This window comes from Lolium rigidum, chromosome 3 (genome assembly GCF_022539505.1).
Source record: "Lolium rigidum isolate FL_2022 chromosome 3, APGP_CSIRO_Lrig_0.1, whole genome shotgun sequence".
NCBI classification, from domain to species: Eukaryota; Viridiplantae; Streptophyta; class Magnoliopsida; order Poales; family Poaceae; genus Lolium; species Lolium rigidum.
In genome coordinates this window covers 32,857,892-32,881,610 of record NC_061510.1, presented here as the reverse complement: position 1 = coordinate 32,881,610, position 23,719 = coordinate 32,857,892, and positions in this window count along the sequence as shown.

Below are 23,719 nucleotides of genomic sequence, written 5' to 3'. Positions count from 1 at the left end.
GGTGATGGAGATGCCTCGCTTAGTTTCTCGCATGGCATACACGTAAACATTAAATACGAGCCTCGATCGGCTCTCAGGTTATCCTGTGAATCGGCTCAAGGAGCCGATCCACCCATGATTCGTACAAGGTGCACGAATATATGGTGGTCCTGCTTGATCAAGATAAAGCTGATGGGATCTACGACGATTTAGGGTTTTCACCGCATAATCGGATCATCCTACTCACGATTGGGCCTCGCGGCCACGCACGGTGATCGTAAGCCGATCCTAGATAGGGCCTAAAAACCAACACGAGGTTGATCCCCGGAACATCCTGTCTAGGACTAGCAAACGACACCCTACGTGCCGCTGGATCCTCCAACCCTTTGTAAGGCCTAACTATTGCAGATATTAAACTAATCCCTTGGAAAACAAGGAGCAACCGTAACGGATCGGATCTACTAAATAATGATCAAGCGGGGTGCCGCCCCTACACCTAAGATAGGTGTAAGGGTGGCTAGATATGCAAGGGTTGCACTACGACAGCATGTTTAAACGAAGAACTATGCTAACCCTAACACATCTATGATAACTACGTTGCTCGCCATCAAAAAGGCTTCAGTACGAGCAACGCATGAACAACATGAAGCTTCTGCCGCCTAGATCGCAAGATGCGATCTAGGCAGCATGATGCTTACCGGTAGAACCCTCGAGACGAAGGAGTTGGCGATGCGCCGAGATTGATTTGTTGGTTGAACGTTGGTTGTTGTTTATTTCATAAACCCTAGATACATATTTATAGTCCAGGGGACTTTCTAACGTGGGAATAATCCCAACCGTGCACGAGGCCAACTCTAACTAAAACGACACGTAATCTACTATGTTACAGATACACGGGCCAACTAGCCCATATTTTGCATATAAAGGCCGATTCACATATTCCTTCTATGTATATTCTTCAAATCCATCTTGATCGCGGCCCACCTCTGAATCGGTCAAATTCTGGTGATAACAGCTGGGCGCGCGTCACCTGGCCAATGCCGTGCCTTGGCGAGCTAGGGCCGTGCATGGTGAGGTTCCTGGTGATGAGTAGATGCTCCTGGACAAAGTTTTACTGAGAGAGGGAGGCCAGAGAGATCATGTGCTTTGAGGCCGGCATGGTACACGACATGCCAAAGTTCTGCCCTCTCCACACTTTAATCGACCAAGGCAAGTACTGGGCTTGATGCAGGGGCTGCAGAAGAGCCTCATGATCACAAGATAAAGAGGGTTTAGGCAAGAATCCAGTGTGCAATTGAGTGTAACTCAATTCTGGGAAGCTGCCTGCCAACTGCTCGATGAAATGGCCTCATGAACACTTTTGTGGAATTTTGGAAATCTTTTTGGTGAGTCTCAAACATATAATTAGTGTGATAGAATGGTGGTGGTGGTATTCATTTTGGAGTTGATTTTCAAAGTTTCAAAAATGTGGTCATCTTCACTTTGTTTCAAAGTCACATCTTGTCAACTCTATTCTGGTCAACCTGGTCAAATTCAGCACTAGTGGTCAACATAAAAGTTGTTCAACTTAACATGGTCTTGGATGACATGGCAAGAGTTGGTCAAGGTTGTTTAAGAAAAGTCAAAACCAGGGGGGTAAAGTGGTGAAGATTTTATAAAGTGGCCATATGACCATTATCATATGTAAGTTGCATTTGCAATTTTATTTGATTTGATTCTGGTTTCTTTGATGCATTTGGGTTTGTAATTGATATATAAGTGTTTTACAAACAATGGCACAAGCCAAAGTGGCCTTGATTAAAGATTTGCATATTTGACTAAAAGTGTATGAGAGTAAAAATGACATTTTCTCACTATTTTAACTCTCTCTTTTTGATTTGATTTTCCTTGACTCCAAAGTGATTCTTATGAGTTTAGGAACATTTCCAAACCATTGAAACCATTCCAAAAGGTCTAGCTCAAAGATTTGCAAAAATGTTCATAAACACATAAGAGGTGATATTCCAATTTTTCTTAATCTTCTATTTTGTTCCCCTTGTTTTACTTGGGCATGGTTTAGGGTCCATTTAGTGTGGGATTAGGTTTAGAGATGGTTTCACACTATTTGGGCAAGGTAGGAGTGCATAGGACAAGATTTGATAAAATGGCTAGGTGCCACATATGCTTCTATGCATATGTTGATTTTATTTTTAAATGTTTTTGTTTCACCTTGGTTTTGATTGGGGAAGTACTAGATTGGGTTTGTTGATGTTTTCAAAACATCTAATCAAGGTAGAAAAGCCTAGGTAAAAGTTTTACCAAAATAGCGATAGGCACATAGGCCCTTTTCTTATTTAATTTCTTTTTATTTGATTTAACTTGGATGGTGAAAGGAGGAGTGAGGTTTAGGGTTTAAGGTAACATGTTCAAGAAATTAGCCAAGAATCATGGCAATAGCACAAGAATTAAGCATGCTCACTATGTATCCAACTAAATTAAATAAAAGTTTTTGTTGGTTCCAAAATTTGGAAAAAGGGAAATTCATTTGTTTTGTTTTGAAATTTTTGGGATGTTACAAACCCTTCCCCCTTAAACAAATCTCGTCCCGAGATTTTAAGAAAAGTTAGGTTCCTAATAGAGATTGAGCATTTTGATTAACAGGAAGACATACTTGGCATGGTCTGGGGTGCTTCCTGAGCTTCAGTAGCATTCATGTGGTAGAGGCGGCCGTTATTGTTGTTCTCGTTCCTTCTTCCTGCAAAGAGGCGCTATTGCTGAGCCGGTCACTACTAGGAAAAAGGCTATAGTTGGAGGCAGTAGGTACCGGCGCACCACCAAGGACGTGCGCCGGTGACAAATGTTGCCGGCGCACCTCTTTTCAGCCGCGCCGGGGATGCGGGCCTTCTACCGGCGCACCAGAGGAGCAGGCTCGCCGGCGCTATTTCCTGGCATGGCCCCGGCCGATTCGGGCCAGGCCCAAGAATCATTGCCGGCGCACCGGCCCGGTGGTGCGCCGGTGGAACATTTGCTATTGCCGGCGCACCCCGGGCCGGTGCGCCGGCAATGATTCTTGGGCCTGGCCCGGGGTGATATAGCCGAAAGGGCTATGTGCCGCCGGCGCACCCATGCCCCGGTGCGCCGAGCAGTAACTCCGGCAGTTATTTCTGCTCAACAACCACCCCCACTACTACCACTCCACACTCCTCCACACAACCCGACCCTTCTCCCAACCCACCTATTTTTTGCCCATTTCTATCCCAAATTTAGCCAATGTGACCAAACAAAATCATATTTTTTTACCAAATCTTCCCTTCCTACATGCATCTCCCACATCCCCTATGTAGATCTAGATCTACTATCCCGCATTGACCGCTCAATCTAGATCTAGATCTAGAAAGTCGGCTTCCATACGCCGTGGTAGCGGCGCGACGTCTCGATCTTGTTGACGAGTATATCAAACCAATAGGTGATTAATGAACAAATTGAGGAATGAAATCAACGTATATTGGACATTAATTTGAAGCAAAGCTCGTGTGTGGCATATATATATATGTTGTGTTTGTGCTTGTGCTTGTGTGTGTTGGCGTTGAAAATGAGTTGCCAACGTTGCGCCGAAATGTTGATTCTTTAAGTTTCCGTTTCGGCACATTTCTGGCGCTCCTATGTCCTACCGTGTAGGAAGGTCATGCCGAAATTTTCCGTGAAAACTACCGACGGATGCATGGTTCTAATCAATTATGTAATCTTACCATGCAGGCGATAATGGTTATCGAGATGAGTGAAAGCATCGTGATGAGATATCTGAAACACGCGATCATCGACATGTATGAAAATAACCGCACGGAGGTATTGTGTCCGTGCCGGAGATGCAAACGAGGGAAATGGTTTGACCCGTATTCAGTGCAAATTGCAGTGGGCACCTGCTCACTAATGGTTTCATGCATGGACACACTCAATGGATGAGTGATGATGGCGCGGAGGTCAATGGGGCGACGGCAGCAGGTGGTAATAATGGCCGGCAAGAAGGAGGGCATCATGATATTGATGACGATGAAGAGCTTGTCGCACAGAGACTGATAACCTTGACGACGACAATAACCTTGACGACAACGAAGAGGTGCCGCTAGCTTCGGCCGTGCAGGACCCTCATCTTCAAGATCTGCTTCTCGAAAAGACGAAAGGCGCCAAGCGGAAATCAAAGCTTGAGCAACTCGAGATAGACTCGAATACTCCGTTGTACGACTCGAGTCGCGGGTTGGGGGAGTCTCGCTTGAGAGTAGCTCTCGATGTGCCGCAGATGAAGGCGAAACACGGATGGATCGGACACAAGCGTCGACGACATCCTCGGAATACGTGAAAGATCTCCTTCCCGCCGGGAACACGTGTCCCGGTAGTCTAGCCGAGGCCAAGAGAATCACGTGCCCTCTCGACTTACCCCACGAAAAGTATCACGCCCGCATCAACGACCGTATCATGTATCGCAAGGAGCACATGGACAAGACCAAATGTCCCGTGTGTGAAGCTGAACGGTACAAGAAAGGGAAGAAGAAAGCTCCTCGGAAAGTTGTGTGGTACTTCCCGCTCGCCCCCGGCTTCAACGGCTCTACGCTGACCGCAAGGAAGCAAAGCTCATGCGCCGGCACGCGAAAGAAAGGAGGCAAGTGCTGAATGATAAAGAGCGGATTGAGCACCCAAGGCCGACGCACCCTTCTGGATGCAAGCCAGCTGGAAAGCATTAGACAATGAATTTGGAAGTTTTGGGGCAGATCCCGTAAACATCAGGTTGGGTGCGAGCACGGACGGATTCAATCCGTTCGGAAACCAGAGCAGCACACATAGCACATGGCCCGTGTTTGTATGGATCTACAACCTCCCGCCCGGCCGTGCATGAAGAGGAAGTACATACAGATGAGTATGCTAATTCAAGGGCCGACACAGCCAGAAACGATATCAACATGTATCTTGAACTATTAAAGGAGGAGCTTGAAACGTTGTGGGTGGAGGAAGGGGTAGATACATGGGACGCCGTCGCGGAAGAATATTTCCTTTGAGAGCCGCGTTGATCACGACGGCATGTGACTACCTCGGATACGGTTACATTTCGTGCCAGTGTGCCATGGACACAAGGCATGTGTCGGTGCATGGAAGAGACGATGTTTTTGCAGCTTGGTAAGGATCCCGGCTCTTTGAAAACAGCTTACATGGGGCATCGAAGGTGGCTACAGAAGACCGACCCGTGGAGAAAGCGTGGAGATCCGTTCGATGGTACAAATGAACCCCGAGGACCTCCACGTAAGAAGAGCGGCGAAGAGATCGATACATTACCGAAAGGTTGGAAGGAGTGCCCCGCGCCGGAAAGATTCGTCAAAAGCCCGGAGAGAAGAAGAAGAAAAAGGAAACGACGCCGCTCATTGGTGTATGGAAAAGGAGGTCCGTGTTTTGGGACTTGCCGTACTGGAAAACTCTCGATACACCTCACTGCCTTGATGTCATGCATATTACAAAGACCGTGTGCGAGAGCTTGCTTGGCACTCTTCTCAACATGCCGGACCGGACCAAAGATGGGCCGAAAGCAAGACACGACCTGAAAGTTTTGGGCATCGTGGAAGAGCTTCAGATCCCGCCGGCCCAAGAGGGACAATCGGAGGAGGAGGCGGACGGCGGTCGAAGCGCAAAAGGATTAAGCAGCCGGACTATTACCGTCCCCCTCCCCGCTTCACTTTTAGTCCGGCCGAGGTCGATCAATTTTTCAATTGCCTTCTAGGAGTCGAGTGCCCTTCGGTTACTCCGGGCTAATAGCTGCATACATGGACCCCAAGAAACGAAACTTCAGCGGCATGAAGTCTCATGACCGTCACGTGATGATGACGCTGATTCTTCCGGTTGCAATCCGAGGTATAATGGATGACCATGTCCGTGCAACGCCGATCGGGCTCTGTAACTTCTTCGACGTCATAACTCGGAAGTCGATAAGCGTGAAGAAACTCGCAAGGCTCCAGGAAGAGATCGTGGTGATCCTATGTGAGATGGAGATGTACTTCCCGCCCGCATTCTTTGACGTGATGGTCCATCCGTTGATCCATATCATGGATGATATCGTCGATCTAGGGCCGGCATTCTTACACAACATGATGCCGTTTGAAAGAATGAATGGGGTCATTAAAGGATACGTTCGTAACAGTCACATCCGGATGGAAGCATCGTCCAGTGGCTGGCTCACCGAAGAGTGCATCTCTTCTCGCACGAATTATCTAGACATCGAGGACCCCGTTGGTTTGCCTCAAAACAAGCACGTCCGCAGGTTCGAGGGAGTAGGCCACAAAAATGGAAGGAAGTAACCGCACGTGCACATGTCTGGTCGGACTTCCGACTTTGACAGGGCCAACTTAGTAGCGCTACAACACATTGACTTGATCGATCCTTGGTTGAAAGAGCACAAAACCATGATAGAGAACAAGTGGCAAGCCGATGATGACGGAAGCGTAAATATACGGAGAGCACAACTCCTCTTTCGCGCGCTGGTCAAAGACCACATTGATGCTAATCCCCCACCAATGGATTCCGACAAGGATAAACTAGTATTGGCCTTGTCACATGGCCCCGCGCCCAACATCATGACTTACCAAGCGTACGATATCAACGGGTACACATTCTACACGGAAGAAAAAGACAAGAACAAGTGTTTACCGAACTCAGGGGTAACGATGGATTCCTGGACGGGTGACGTAAAGACTAGATACTACGGAAGAATCGAGGAAATCTGGGAGCTTAACTACGCTCGGGGAGAAAGTGCCGATGTTCCGTATCGGATGGGCTAAGAGCGTCAAAAAGAAGACCGGTATTTCACCACCATGTTTCTACCCGAAGCCAACAAATCAAAGTCCACGAACTCCACCGCGCGAATGAGCCATGGGTACCGCAGTAACACGTGCACCAATGCTTCTTCATAACCGACCCATCCAGGCCTAGCCGTGTTATCGTGAGGAGAGGCAAGAGGACCATCGTCGGAATGGATGGAGTCGCCAACGAGGAAGACTTCGAAGGACAAGTCGGAGACCCAATGATGGAAGAATCCGAGGACGAAGAGACAACATACACCACAAGAAGAAGCAGGACCACGCTACCGAGGTCAGTCGACCCTTCAAAAGAAGAAGTCACGACACGGGGCTAAATTATTCAACGACGAGCAAGAAAAGCAAGAAGAAAGCGAAACACTCTTCTCAATCGATGATGTAAAACTTTATTTGCAATCTATAACTCATATTTTGTGTAATTCATAACTACTCATATGGTCATGGCCAATATTTTATGTATGAATAATTAATATTGTGTTGGTCAATATTTTGTGTATGTATATATAACTCATATCTTCATGTTTTTACATAACTCATGCATATTTCTTTATTATTATCTTTAAAAGATAAGAATATAAATATAATAGAAAAGGCCAGGAATTAATAGAAACATAAAGAAATAAAGAAAATAAATAAAGAAAAGAAATAAAGAAAAACAAAAGACAGTGGTGGGAATTGCATGATTTGGCCAAGTCCCAGGTATACCCGGAGTAGTATTACTGCCGGCGCACCAGGGCTATGGTTCGCCGGGGGTAAACTTGTCCCCGGCGAACAATAGCCCCGGTGCGCCGGCAGTAATACTACTCCGGGTATACCTGGGACTTAACCGCGCGATGTCTCTTCCTCTCTTCCTCACATCATTCTTCCCCGTACCGACGATGACGACCACCCGCCAGCGCCGCCACCCGCCGTTCTGCACCAGCCTCTGTCCACCACCATCCACCTCCACCAGCCCCCCACCACCTGCCTCCGCTGTCGAGGAGGAGCCGCCGCCGCTGTCGGATCAGGTCGAGGAGGAGCCGCCGCCGCTGTCGGATCCACCGCCGCCGTCGGATCCGCCGCTCGCCAGCCGCCACGGAGAGGAGGAGCAGGAGCAGGAGACCCGTACCTGCCGCTAGCCGCCGCCGTCGACCCCTGCTAGTAGTCAGGTAGGTCCACCCCCTCTGCCCCCAATCCCCCTCTGTAACATCCCAAAAATTCAAAAGGAAACAAATGAATTTCCCTAGTTCCAAATTTTGGAACCAACAAAAACTTTTATTAAATTAAGTTTGATACATAGTGATCTTGCTTAATTCTTGTTCTATTGCCATGATTGCTTGTTATTAGTATTTGAAATAATCTTAAACCCTAAACCCCACCCCTCTTTTCATCATCCTAGTTAAAATAAAATGAAAGGAAGTTAAATAAGAAAAAGGCATATGTGCCTATGGCTATAATTATAAAACTTTACCCTAGAACTTTCCACTTTGTTTAGAGATTTGGAAAACCTTCATACACCATACCTAGTACCCATCAAACCAATTTCAAGTGGTTTCCAAGAAAATTAAAAAGGAACTAAAAATGCCATAGAGGCATATGAGAGCAAAATAGCAAATTGTGATTTTAAGAATCTTGACCCTAATACATGTTATGAATGGAGGGATCACTCCTATATACCATTTCAACACTCAACCACACCAATTGGGTCAAACCAAGTCAAATTACAAATAAAATGCAACATATGCATAGAAGCCTATGTGACACATAGCCAATTCACTAAATATTGACCTATGACTCTAAACCTTGATTAAATGTTGTGAAACCTTCTCTCAACCTAATATAACACTAAATTGACCCTAACCCATGTCCAAGTAAAGCAAGATTCCCCATTTACAAATTTAGTAAAAATTTAACACATCACCTCCTATGTGTTATGGCCATTTTTGCAAATCTTTGACCAAGACCTTTTGAAATGGTTTCAATGGTTTGAATATGTTTCTAAACTAATAAGAATCACCTTAGAGTCAACCAAATTCAATTTAAATGGAGAGAAATCACATAGTGAGAAATTCCCCAATTTTCAATCACATACACTAAGGGCAATTTTGCAAATCTTCATATGAGGCCACCATTGCTTGCCCTATGGATTCTAAAACTCTTATATAACAAAAACAAACACAAATGCATAAAAGAAACCAGATTCAAATCAAGGAAATTTTCAAATTTGACACACATGTGATAATGGTCATATGCCCCTTTTATAAAATCTTCACTACTTTACCCCCTCGCATTTGAATCTTCCTCAACCAAACTTAGTCAACTATGACCATGTCATCCAAGACCAAGTCAAGGTCAACAACTTTCATGTTGACCATCTCTGCAAATGTTGACCAGGTTGACCGAGAATAAGATTGACAAGAGAGGACTTTAAATTAAAGAGAAGATGATACCAATTTTGAAATCTCACAAAACTTAACCAAATCCACCACCACCACCACCATTCTTTCTCTTTAATTATATCTTTGAGCTCCACCAAAAAGCAATCCAAAATTTGAACAAAATGTTCTTGCGGCCATTTCATCGAGCACTTGGCGGGCCACTTTTCACCTTGTGCATACATGCTAATATCCATCGGACTCTTGCCTCAACCCCTTTCCAATTGTGATCATGGTGGTCCTGGTACCTCCTCCGGATCAAGCCCCGACTTTGCAACCATCGGTGAAGGAGATAAATGATCAACTTTGGCAATGCCGTGCACCATGCCGGTCATGCATGCCACTCCTCTCTCTGGCCTTCCCTCTCTCTTTCACCTTGTCATCAAGCCTCTAGGTACTCCCCTAAACACGCCCGTACCATCCCTACGCAAAGAAACACACACATGTGTCCCGAACGCGCGCGCCCGGACGTGCCAGAACCGTGCCGGCGCACGCGGTGAGCACGCCCCGACGACACTCCGGACGCCGCGGTACACGTCGTCGCCCGGAGCCTCTCGTCCTCCCCTCGCTTTGCCCTCTTGCACGCGCCATCCCTACACTACCGGCTAGCTCCTGGACAACCCTATTGGCACGCGGGAGAGCCCTAGCCGTCGCCATGATCGCACCTCTGCCGCGCCGGTACCGCAAGGACGGCGATGATACCGCACGCCCCTGTCCTCCCCTGGCCGTCCCTTCACGCGCGATAGCTTCCCCTAGCCGACGCCTACACGACGCCCCCATCGCCTTGCCCCTTCGCGTCCTGAATCGCCGGCGCCACCGTCGACCTCCACAGCACCTCACGGTCACCTCCCGTCCTATAAATAGAGACCACCTCGCCCTTCCTTTCCCACACCATTCCTGCTCCACTCCCTCTCCTCGATCTCCTCCACCGCTTCTCCCCACGGATTACTCCACAGTGAGCTCCAATTTCTCGCCGGAGACCCGCAAGCCCACCGCAGATCAATCCGTTGATCCACGCCGCCCCAAGCTCCGCCACCGTACCGGGCGCCTATTCACCCTCGCCAACGACGCCTCGACCCTCTCCTCGACCGCCGGCGACCTAGCGCGCCCTCCGACCCCCTACCTCGCCGGCGCGAGCAAGCCTCCTCCCCCGACGTGGACGACGAACCTCCACCGCCCGATTCAACTCTAATCTAACGGCGCCCGTGCCGGTACCGTTTCGGCGTTTAAAGGGTCCCCGACCGGTGGAGCCCACGCCGTCGGGCGGCCCGCGTGTGCGAGTCACACTGCTGGGCCGGCCCGAGTCCGTTATTTCTGTGTAGCCCATTTCGCGTTCCCGCCAAGCCCAATAATTCAAAAACCAATTTTCGTTAATTCAAATTCCCCGCTGATGCTGAATTCAAATTTGAATAGTTTAAAATCTACTGAACCAAATTTAGTAAATTTTATATATTCAGAAAGCTTATGTTTTTCCCTAACCAACCCCACTGGATTCAACCTCATATGTGGTGTAAATTTTGAATAGAAAAAATGACAAGACATAGACTTTTCTGACTTAGAATAATTATTAAAAATCAACCCTTTTGAATTTTGAGGTGATTCCACCCCTCATAATTCACATTTCACAAACTCTAATTTACTATGTAAAAATATGATATATGTTCTGTACATGATCATGGGCTAGAAGCAAAATATTGGCTATATAGTCAATACTAGCCCATTTAAACCATATCCAAAATTTTAGAATTTAAATCAATGAGGTGTAGCACCTCATTTAACTCATCCTCACCAGTAATATGAAGTAATATGTTGACCTTTAAATGCTTAGGCTCATACTTGCTCACTTGTAGAATTTAAATCAATATAGGATTTAATATTGCCATGGTTATTTAAATCACATGAGATGATGAATCTCATCTAAATCCTTTCTCTCAAATAATAAGTGTGAAGTGTTGACCTTGGTCAACATGGGATCATCCCTGGTTATTTGAGAAGATTAAATCTTAAGAAGAATTCAATGAGAGGAAATTATTTCTCCCAAACCAAATAGAAACCCTAACCCACATTTTCAATGAGAGGAAATTATTTTCCTAATATTAAATAAAGAAACCCTAGCATAATTTGTGAATAAATGTTAAGTAGTGATGCTAGATCATTTGAGTGAGCCATTAAGGCTAATTAAGAGTACTTAAGTATTGTTTGGTGATTGTATCCTCGTATTCGTTTTTAGACGCTAGTACGGAGACTATCAAGAGGAGGAGGTATTCTACCGGGAGGAAGAGCCAGAAAACTTTGATCAATACACCAATCAAGGCAAGCTAACACTCTTGCAAGGTTCCCTTGTGCAAAGCTCTACAAGAGCAAGGCACCAACATTTTTTACTTTATGCTTAATGCTCCTATCCCAAGTTTTTACTTTACAAGCTTTTCTAAATTTTGTTTATCAAAGTTTACCTTTTTGATTCATGATTCACTTGGTTTAGATATAGAGTAGAACAAGAGCATCAAAGTTAGCCTAGAGCAAGACAAGCTAGTTAGCACCCCTCATGACTAGTCGCTAGTGCTAAACAAATAGAATTGACTACTCTAGATGGGATCATGTGAAATGAAATGACTTTGAAAACCTTGGAATGATAATTCATTCTATTGAAAGATTTTTAAGGTGAATATGACTGGTGAATGACTTGGTGAATTTTACAAAAACTGATGGTTGGGTTCGGATGCGATACCATTTCAATTTGAAAGTACCCCCACAATACCCAATATGGGTAAGGGCTTAACTAGAAATTTATGTGCTTTAGTATGGGTTCCCTCTAAACAAGCGTCATCGGGGTTAGGCCGAGGGCTGCCTCCACAACAAACAAAACGATGCAATATGACGTGGAATGAGGTGAATGTCCGGCCCAAGCCCTGTGCAGTTCCCGGGTTGACTGCGGTTTTCACCGGGAGGCCAAGCTCATGGGGAGAGGTGCCTATACTAGAGTATGTAAGTGAAAGGTTATGGTTGGTAGTCCGCATACGGAGTATGGTAAATCAGGGCCGATTAACCCCGACGGATTATTGCAAATATTGTGGCACAAGTGTACGACCTCTGCAGAGTGTAGAACTATTCGAATAGCCGCGTCCACGGTTATGGACGGTTGGAAAGGCCATACTGTTCCGTCATCAGACCATTTTCAAAAATGTGACATATGACTTGGGACTTGAATTTGAAAGGTGAATGGTGATTTTGAATTGAATCACAGCAGAGTTGTGGGAATGACACTAATGTTCCCACTTGAGTTAGTTTAGCAAATGAAGAGTCTTTTCTAAATGTTTATGAAATAAACTTGGCTTTATGCAAATAAACTTAGAGCTTAGCACCCCCTTACTATAGTTGATAGTGCTTACACTAGTATTAGTTTGCGAGTACTTTAAAAGTACTCATGGCTTTGTCCCCGGCTATTCAAATGGCCGGACTATGAAGGTGAACAGCGAGTACGAGGAAGATGGACAGCAGGACGTCTACGATAACTAGGACCGCTCCCGACGTCAAGCGTTGGCCCGTGGATTAGATAGCCACTACTACTTCGCTTCCGCTATTTGTGATGTTCGTTGATCGATAGATCAACTACTATTGTAATATTGGATCATGTGATCTACCTTTGTAAGACGATTATGTGTTGTAATAAATGATGACTCTATGATATTCAACTATTATGTCTCGCAACAACAATATTCCTGGGATTGCGATGTATGGCATAATAGGCATCCGGACTTAAAAATCCGGGTGTTGACAAGTTGGTATCGAGCCATTGTTTGACCTTAGGAGACCCTAGTTAGAATGGACGTCCGAAAAACTTAGTTTCAAAACCAATGAAGTGAATATTTGTGAAAACATATTCTCACTCTTACCCTTGAGATCTTTTCAAAATAATAAATCCATGCTCTACTTTTATTTGAAATGGTACATAAAATTTTGCACACTTGATCACTTCATTAACTTACTTATCCTAATTGCTCACAGATGGAGTACCAATGGGAGTCCTATCAGCTTGGTTCCGGAGGCGACCTAAGGTTCGAAAAGGAGTTGAAGCAACTGGTGGACTATCTAGGACACCCGTATCCCGAATTCTTCGGAATACCCCTCAAAGCTCGATTAGGAGAACCACCTCGGTGGGACGTTTCTACCGATCTACGAAGGAAGCTTGATGCCCCGAGTATGGGAAACCATCTGGTTTTCACGTAACGGGAAACACTTGGAAGGAAGGACTAGACAAAGCTATGCAAGAAGCAATTTCCCGTCCGTGTGGACAAAATGAGGACAAGATCAAGAACACTCGCTTCATCTACTACCCAAGACATGACTCCATGGGAAGATCGATGACCATGCCCCCACCACAACCAAAGATGAACCCCTATGAAGCACCTCAGGACTTCAGGCAATACAAAACCCTCAGGGATTTGGACAACGCCCTCGCCTCTCGCCAAGCACATTACCCGTGAAGATGAAGAATTCCACCCTAGAGAGTAGTATCATTTAAGGCACTTTCGTATGTGTGAGTTGTATCAGGATCCCCTTGTATCGTAGAGCGATGAATGGTTCTTCAAACCAACGGTGTGTTAGCTTTGTAATATGTGATGTTTGGTATGAATGAAAAAGTGTTGTTGGTTTTTACCCCCGCAACACTACTCAAATTTTCAAGTTATGAACTTTGCAAATTTTAACAAAACAAACCATAGAAATTTCCCTCTTATCTCATCATCTACCTCAATGTTCAGATGGCCCCACCAACCCGCAACACCACCCAGGATGCCATGATGCAACTGCTGCAGACAATGATGGCAGACCTAGAAGCCGAGAGAGCTGAACGCCAAGCAAACATTGCTGCACTGCAACAGATAGCTCAGAACAACCAAGGCCATGGAAACCATGATCACCCTGGATCAAAGCTGAAGAACTTTCAGCACACCAACCCTCCGATGTTCAACAAGACTGAAGAGCCCCTTGATGCTGATGACTGGCTCCAGACCATGGAGAATAACCTCGAAGTTGCGGGAGTTGAAGCCGCAGAAAAATACTTGTTTGCCACCCACTACCTGTCGGGACCTGCCGAGCCTGGTGGACAAGTGCCCGTGCAATGAATGCGGGACAGATGATGACATGGGAAGACTTCAAGCTGAAGTTTAGCAAATACCATGTGCCCCAAGGACTGATCAAGAAGATGAGAGACGAGTTCCGTGAACTCAAGCAAGGAAGGATGTCCGTGGTGGAATACCGCGACAGGTTTCTCACTCTGTCAAGGTACGCCCCGGATGAGACCGACACCAATGAGAAAAGGAAGGAGAGATTTCTGAACGGACTACACGACGAGATGCAAACTGTGTTAGTGAACATTCCGTTCGCTGACTTGGAAGCCCTCGTAGACTCAGCCATCAGATGGAAGGAAAGCTGCATCAGGCCAACGAGAACCGCAAGCGCCGAATGATGAACCAGAACGGACGCCACCATACCCCGAAGTACCGCAATAACTCCTCTGGAGGATTCACCCCAAGATACAACAAGCCCCCTGCTCAGAGTTATCGCCCCAACAACAACAACAACAACGGAGGACCCCCGAAGCCCGGAGGCAACAACAACAACAACAACAACAACAACAACAACAACAACAACAACAACAGCCACCACAACAACAACAACCCCAACAGCAACAGCAACAATGGGAACAACAACAACACCAATACTGGCCCGAGGACTGGAAGCAATGCCATCCCCGTCAACCCGAAGGACAAATCCACGATCAACTGCTATGAATGTGGAGTTGTGGGCCACTACTCCAATGAGTGCCCCAAGAAGCTTGCCAAGATTGCCGCCAACACCGCTGCACCTGCTCAGCAACAGCGTCGCTTCGCAGGTAGAAGGAACCAGAACAACACCAACGGCCGCCTCTACCACATGACTGCCACTGAAGCTCAGGAAGCACCACAGACCATGCCAAGTATGTCTTCCTGTTAATAAAATGCTCAATCTCTCTTAGGAACCTAACTTTTCTTAAAATCTCGGGACGAGATTTGTTTAAGGGGAAGGGTTTGTAACATCCCAAAAATTCAAAAGGAAACAAATGAATTTCCCTAGTTCCAAATTTTGGAACCAACAAAAACTTTTATTAAATTAAGTTTGATACATAGTGATCTTGCTTAATTCTTGTTCTATTGCCATGATTGCTTGTTATTAGTATTTGAAATAATCTTAAACCCTAAACCCCACCCCTCTTTTCATCATCCTAGTTAAAATAAAATGAAAGGAAGTTAAATAAGAAAAAGGCATATGTGCCTATGGCTATAATTATAAAACTTTACCCTAGAACTTTCCACTTTGTTTAGAGATTTGGAAAACCTTCATACACCATACCTAGTACCCATCAAACCAATTTCAAGTGGTTTCCAAGAAAATTAAAAAGGAACTAAAAATGCCATAGAGGCATATGAGAGCAAAATAGCAAATTGTGATTTTAAGAATCTTGACCCTAATACATGTTATGAATGGAGGGATCACTCCTATATACCATTTCAACACTCAACCACACCAATTGGGTCAAACCAAGTCAAATTACAAATAAAATGCAACATATGCATAGAAGCCTATGTGACACATAGCCAATTCACTAAATATTGACCTATGACTCTAAACCTTGATTAAATGTTGTGAAACCTTCTCTCAACCTAATATAACACTAAATTGACCCTAACCCATGTCCAAGTAAAGCAAGATTCCCCATTTACAAATTTAGTAAAAATTTAACACATCACCTCCTATGTGTTATGGCCATTTTTGCAAATCTTTGACCAAGACCTTTTGAAATGGTTTCAATGGTTTGAATATGTTTCTAAACTAATAAGAATCACCTTAGAGTCAACCAAATTCAATTTAAATGGAGAGAAATCACATAGTGAGAAATTCCCCAATTTTCAATCACATACACTAAGGGCAATTTTGCAAATCTTCATATGAGGCCACCATTGCTTGCCCTATGGATTCTAAAACTCTTATATAACAAAAACAAACACAAATGCATAAAAGAAACCAGATTCAAATCAAGGAAATTTTCAAATTTGACACACATGTGATAATGGTCATATGCCCCTTTTATAAAATCTTCACTACTTTACCCCCCTGCATTTGAATCTTCCTCAACCAAACTTAGTCAACTATGACCATGTCATCCAAGACCAAGTCAAGGTCAACAACTTTCATGTTGACCATCTCTGCAAATGTTGACCAGGTTGACCAGAATAAGATTGACAAGAGAGGACTTTAAATTAAAGAGAAGATGATACCAATTTTGAAATCTCACAAAACTTAACCAAATCCACCACCACCACCACCATTCTTTCTCTTTAATTATATCTTTGAGCTCCACCAAAAAGCAATCCAAAATTTGAACAAAATGTTCTTGCGGCCATTTCATCGAGCACTTGGCGGGCCACTTTTCACCTTGTGCATACATGCTAATATCCATCAGACTCTTGCCTCAACCCCTTTCCAATTGTGATCATGGTGGTCCTGGTACCTCCTCCGGATCAAGCCCCGACTTTGCAACCACTGGTGAAGGAGATAAATGATCAACTTTGGCAATGCCGTGCACCATGCCGGTCATGCATGCCACTCCTCTCTCTGGCCTTCCCCTCTCTCTTTCACCTTGTCATCAAGCCTCTAGGTACTCCCCTAAACACGCCTGTACCATCCCTACGCAAAGAAACACACACATGTGTCCGGAACGCGCGCGCCCGGACGTGCCGGAACCGTGCCGGCGCACGCGGTGAGCACGCCCGACGACACTCCGGACGCCGCGGTACACGTCGTCGCCCGGAGCCTCTCGTCCTCCCCTCGCTTTGCCCTCTTGCACGCGCCATCCCTACACTACCAGGCTAGCTCCTGGACAACCCTATTGGCACGCGGGAGAGCCCTAGCCGTCGCCATGATCGCACCTCTGCCGCGCCGGTACCGCAAGGACGGCGATGATACCGCACGCCCCTGTCCTCCCCGGCCGTCCCTTCACGCGCGATAGCTTCCCCTAGCCGACGCCTACACGACGCCCCCATCGCCTTGCCCCTTCGCGTCCTGAATCGCCGGCGCCACCGTCGACCTCCACAGCACCTCACGGTCACCTCCCGTCCTATAAATAGAGACCACCTCGCCCTTCCTTTCCCACACCATTCCTGCTCCACTCCCTCTCCTCGATCTCCTCCACCGCTTCTCCCCACGGATTACTCCACAGTGAGCTCCAATTTCTCGCCGGAGACCCGCAAGCCCACCGCGAGATCAATCCGTTGATCCACGCCGCCCCAAGCTCCGCCACTGTACCAGGCGCCTATTCACCCTCGCCAACGACGCCTCGACCCCCTCCCTCGACCGCCGGCGACCTAGCGCGCCCTCCGACCCCCTACCTCGCCGGCGCAGCAAGCCTCCTCCCCGACGTGGACGACGAACCTCCACCGCCCGATTCAACTCTAATCTAACGGCGCCCGTGCCGAGTACCGTTTCGGCGTTTAAAGGGTCCCCGACCGGTGGAGCCCACGCCGTCGAGCGGCCCGCGTGTGCGAGTCACACTGCTCGGGCCGGCCCAGTCCGTTATTTCCTGTGTAGCCCATTTCGCGTTCCCGCCAAGCCCAATAATTCAAAAACCAATTTTCTGTTAATTCAAATTCCCTGCTGATGCTGAATTCAAATTTGAATAGTTTAAAATCTACTGAACCAAATTTAGTAAATTTTATATATTCAGAAAGCTTATGTTTTTCCCTAACCAACCCCACTGGATTCAACCTCATATGTGGTGTAAATTTTGAATAGAAAAAATGACAAGACATAGACTTTTCTGACTTAGAATAATTATTAAAAATCAACCCTTTTGAATTTTGAGGTGATTCCACCCCTCATAATTCACATTTCACAAACTCTAATTTACTATGTAAAAATATGATATATGTTCTGTACATGATCAGGGCTAGAAGCAAAATATTGGCTATATAGTCAATACTAGCCCATTTAAACCATATCCAAAATTTTAGAATTTAAATCAATGAGGTGTAGCACCTCATTTAACTCATCCTCACCAGTAATATGAAGTAATATGTTGACCTTTAAATGCTTAGGCTCATACTTGCTCACTTGTAGAATTTAAATCAATATAGGATTTAATATTGCCATGGTTATTTAAATCACATGAGATGATGAATCTCATCTAAATCCTTTCTCTCAAATAATAAGTGTGAAGTGTTGACCTTGGTCAACATGGGATCATCCCTGGTTATTTGAGAAGATTAAATCTTAAGAAGAATTCAATGAGAGGAAATTATTTCTCCCAAACCAAATAGAAACCCTAACCCACATTTTCAATGAGAGGAAATTATTTTCCTAATATTAAATAAAGAAACCCTAGCATAATTTGTGAATAAATGTTAAGTAGTGATGCTAGATCATTTGAGTGAGCCATTAAGGCTAATTAAGAGTACTTAAGTATTGTTTGGTGATTGTATCCTCGTATTCGTTTTTAGACGCTAGTACCGGAGACTATCAAGAGGAGGAGGTATTCTACCAGGAGGAAGAGCCAGAAAACTTTGATCAATACACCAATCAAGGCAAGCTAACACTCTTGCAAGGTTCCCTTGTGCAAAGCTCTACAAGAGCAAGGCACCAACATTTTTTACTTTATGCTTAATGCTCCTATCCCAAGTTTTTACTTTACAAGCTTTTCTAAATTTTGTTTATCAAAGTTTACCTTTTTGATTCATGATTCACTTGGTTTAGATATAGAGTAGAACAAGAGCATCAAAGTTAGCCTAGAGCAAGACAAGCTAGTTAGCACCCCTCATGACTAGTCGCTAGTGCTAAACAAATAGAATTGACTACTCTAGATGGGATCATGTGAAATGAAATGACTTTGAAAACCTTGGAATGATAATTCATTCTATTGAAAGATTTTTAAGGTGAATATGACTGGTGAATGACTTGGTGTATTTTACAAAAACTGATGGTTGGGTTCGGATGCGATACCATTTCAATTTGAAAGTACCCCCACAATACCCAATATGGGTAAGGGCTTAACTAGAAATTTATGTGCTTTAGTATGGGTTCCCTCTAAACAAGCGTCATCGGGGTTAGGCCGAGGGCTGCCTCCACAACAAACAAAACGATGCAATATGACGTGGAATGAGGTGAATGTCCGGCCCAAGCCCCGTGCAGTTCCGGGTTGATCTGCGGTTTTCACCGGGAGGCCAAGCTCATGGGGAGAGGTGCCTATACTAGAGTATGTAAGTGAAAGGTTATGGTTGGTAGTCCGCATACGGAGTATGGTAAATCAGGAGCCGATTAACCCCGACGGATTATTGCAAATATTGTGGCACAAGTGTACGACCTCTGCAGTGTAGAACTATTCGAATAGCCGCGTCCACGGTTATGGACGGTTGGAAAGGCCATACTTGTTCCGTCATCGGACCATTTTCAAAAATGTGACATATGACTTGGGACTTGAATTTGAAAGGTGAATGGTGATTTTGAATTGAATCACAGCAGAGTTGTGGGAATGACACTAATGTTCCCACTTGAGTTAGTTTAGCAAATGAAGAGTCTTTTCTAAATGTTTATGAAATAAACTTGGCTTTATGCAAATAAACTTAGAGCTTAGCACCCCTTACTATAGTTGATAGTGCTTACACTAGTATTAGTTTGCGAGTACTTTAAAAGTACTCATGGCTTTGTCCCTGGCTATTCAAATGGCCGGACTATGAAGGTGAACAACGAGTACGAGGAAGATGGACAGCGGGACGTCTACGATAACTAGGACCGCTCCGACGTCAAGCGTTGGCCCGTGGATTAGATAGCCACTACTACTTCGCTTCCGCTATTTGTGATGTTCGTTGATCGATAGATCAACTACTATTGTAATATTGGATCATGTGATCTACCTTTGTAAGACGATTATGTGTTGTAATAAATGATGACTCTATGATATTCAACTATTATGTCTCGCAACAACAATATTCCTGGGATTGCGATGTATGGCATAATAGGCATCTGGACTTAAAAATCCGGGTGTTGACACCCTCCGCCCCCAATCCCCCTCTACATCTGTGATTTCATTCATCTAATGAGAAAGCAGAATATCACCCCTTTTCCATTAATTCCTGGTACTGTTCTTGTGTTCACAATACATCATATATGCAAATGCTACTGAAAATGTTGTTTGGTCACTCTTATTGTTGTGTGATTTGGTACTACTAAGATATGCTTGGTACTACTAAGTAGGCTAGGAGAAGGATTATAACATATTCATGTTAAAGAATTAAATAAATGCAATAGCAGGTGAAAGAGTCAATTTTGAAGTTCAAATTTGAAGAATTAAGCACATCATTGTCTATATGAGTTAAGTACTTAGGTTGGTTAGTTAGTTTTACTCAATGTTAGGCCTTTTCTACAGCAAAATTGATGATTTAGGCTTTTTCAATGTTAGGGTTCATACAGAATGAACAAACAGCAATCAGGCTTTTCCAATACCAACCATCATACTGACCAATAGCACTAAAATCATCAATTTGAAATTTTCTGGTTTGAAATTAAATGATGAAATGCAGTAGCAAATGATGAAATGCAGTAGCAAATGATGAAATGCACTCATATTCATTCTATGGTTTGAAATTTTGAGAGAGCACTACAATGAATTCATTCTCTGGTTTGGAATTAAATGATGAAATGCAGTAGCAAAAAATGGGGATTTTCAGTGCTTCTTTTCATGTTTTTCTTTTCTTTTGCCTCTCTGGTTAGATGAAATGCAGCTAGCTAGGTTCATGTTTCTTAGGTATGTTCATAATAATATGATGGTTCTCTAGTTAAAATAATTTAGTAGGTTTAGTTAATAAAATTTGCTAGCAGTACATGGTCCATTTAAATGAAATGAACACTAGTTGGCAGTAGCAAATGCTACTACTGGTTTAGCTACTGGTTTAAAATTAAAATGTTGCTTAGTTCATGTTGCTTAGGTATTTAGTTCATTAGGTGGAGTTCATTGCTGGTTAGTATTTAGGGTTTCAATTTATATTTAGTAAATGCTTTATATACTAAATGCTTCTGGTTTGCTTTATGTTGGTTTACACATTCTTGATTCTTGTTTATTAAATTTTTAGGGTTCATATATAGCAAGAATGCATTCTCTGGTTCATTTAAATGCCTAATGAAATGCATTCTCTAGTTCATGCTAATAACAAAAATGAAATGCTAATATACAAAATGAATTGCTTCCAGTGTAGGTGTTGCATGCTCATGCTCATAACATGAATGAAATGCAAAATTGCTTGCTCATGCTCATGCTCCTAACAAGAATGAAATGCAAAAATGCTGCCATAAATTGCTACTTGGTTAAAAATGCTCAATTGTTTGGTTCAAAATGCTCATGCATGCTCACTAGTTGTAAATAAATTTGGTTCAAAATGAAAATGCATCATTACCTACTGCCAAAAAAAGAAAATGAAATAGAGGTTTGGTTCAAAATTGATTTTACTTGCAGTAGCTAAAATGAAAATTGATTTTGTTTAGTTAATTGGCCGAGTGCATGTACAAGGTGAAGGAATGTCACTTTAATTCCACTTATTTGTACACCTTTTTCACTCATTTGTATTTCTCATAGCATTCATATCATGGATTAGTTTTCTGGACCCCAAGTAATTCCCCGAAGCTTATGTATATATAATGTATTTGGTTTCTCTCGTTGGGGGTATATGATTGTGGTGCCCCTGTTTGGATGATTTTATTCATCCACACATATTTTTCTTGCTGTGATAAATTGATGACCCATTTACTTGATGTACATGCTTCTCTGGAAATGAATTGGGGTTTTTTATTATAGTGGAAATGCTACTGGTGGTATTTAAATGCTGATGCTATGCATGCTGCTGCTGTGCATATTGTTGTTATGGTTATGGTTATGGTGATGGTTGAGCTAAATGAACATGCTGATTATGGTGATGGTTGAGCTCCGGTGAAAATGAAGTTGTTATATATATGTTTGCATTTCGTTACAGGGATTGAGTTGCTATTGAGTGCCGGAATGTCGATTCATTTCCGTTCCGGCAATTCTAGCACTCGGCATGACCAATTTTTAGCAAAGGTCATGCCGAATTTTTCCGTGAATTCTAACTCTTTTTCATCTTCTATTAGTGCAAGCCACCATGTCGTCTCAAGAAGAGTTAGAGGAGCACTACAATAGGCACTTCTTTAGGACGGAGGAGGATGCCGAGGCCGCTGGTGTTGGCGGCGACGAGGACCATGAGATGGAGGATGCCGCCGGGGGTAGTGCCGACGAGCCGAGCGGCAACGAGGCAAGCGCCGCCGCCGGGGTAGTACCTACGAGCCTAGCGGCGATGAGGCAACCGGCGCCGCCGGGGTGGCGGCGAGACAAGCGGCGACGATCCTAGCGGCGCCGCCGGGAGTAGTGGCACCGGGACAAGTGGAGCCAAGAGGCCGCGGAAGGCAAGGCGCCAAAACACGGTCGGCACCGAGCAGAGACACGATCAAAGAGGTGGACCCCGCCGGTGGTTTGCCTAGGTGGAGCCTAGGATGTTGCCAAGGGGTACGGCAACCAACCGGCATGTATCCTCCGAGAGGTCGTCAATCTCAACGAGACGGACCTCCGAGCTGAGAGCAAAGCGCCTTTGCGAGCCCAGCTCATTGCGAGGTTGCACGCACGATACAAGTTCCTAGGCGACTACGCCTCCCGTCATCAAACCAACAACATTGTGAACTCACAAGCCCTCCTGAAGTTCACCAAACACCTCAGCAGCTATAAGTACATGGTGCGGAAGCTGATTGCCGAGGGCAAAGGTTTCGAAGAGGTCCACTCCGCCTTTCCGCATGTCACCCAGGCGGACTTTGATGCTTTTGTGGCCAATGAAGAGCTACAAGCAACCAAGAATCGCAAGTTGTGGGGGAAGGAAATGCGGGAGCTTAACATCGGCAACCACAACCTTGGGAGCCATGGGTACGAGGGAAAGGAGCCCTATTGGGCGAAGGAGGACGAGGCGTATGTAAATGCCGGCATTGAGAACCCCTGGCTCAAGTACAAGGACCCGCTTGAAAGAAGATTCATCGGGTCCCGGTACCATAAGAAGAAACTAACCGGGGAACTTGTCACGGACCCGAAGGTCGTAACCGACATAATTTGGTTCACGAATGACCGAGAAGGTCCCGGCGTTGGAGAAAAAACTGGTAAGCAATTTACCGGTTTAATTAGATCAAGTATCGTTCATATAATAGTAGCAACATTTCTAAATGGTTCGCGTTTCTTCCGCGAGGAAGAAGAAAGACAAAGACTTTCTCAAGGTGACGAAGGCTCCTCGTCCCGGGCGTCGACGGGCAGGGTAGCTCGGGACAAGCCTCTCGTACGGGCGCTAAACATCGTTAATGAGCATTCACCGACGAGAAGGCCGCATAGAGGCCGTGTGGTCGGCGCCGGTACGGGCTACA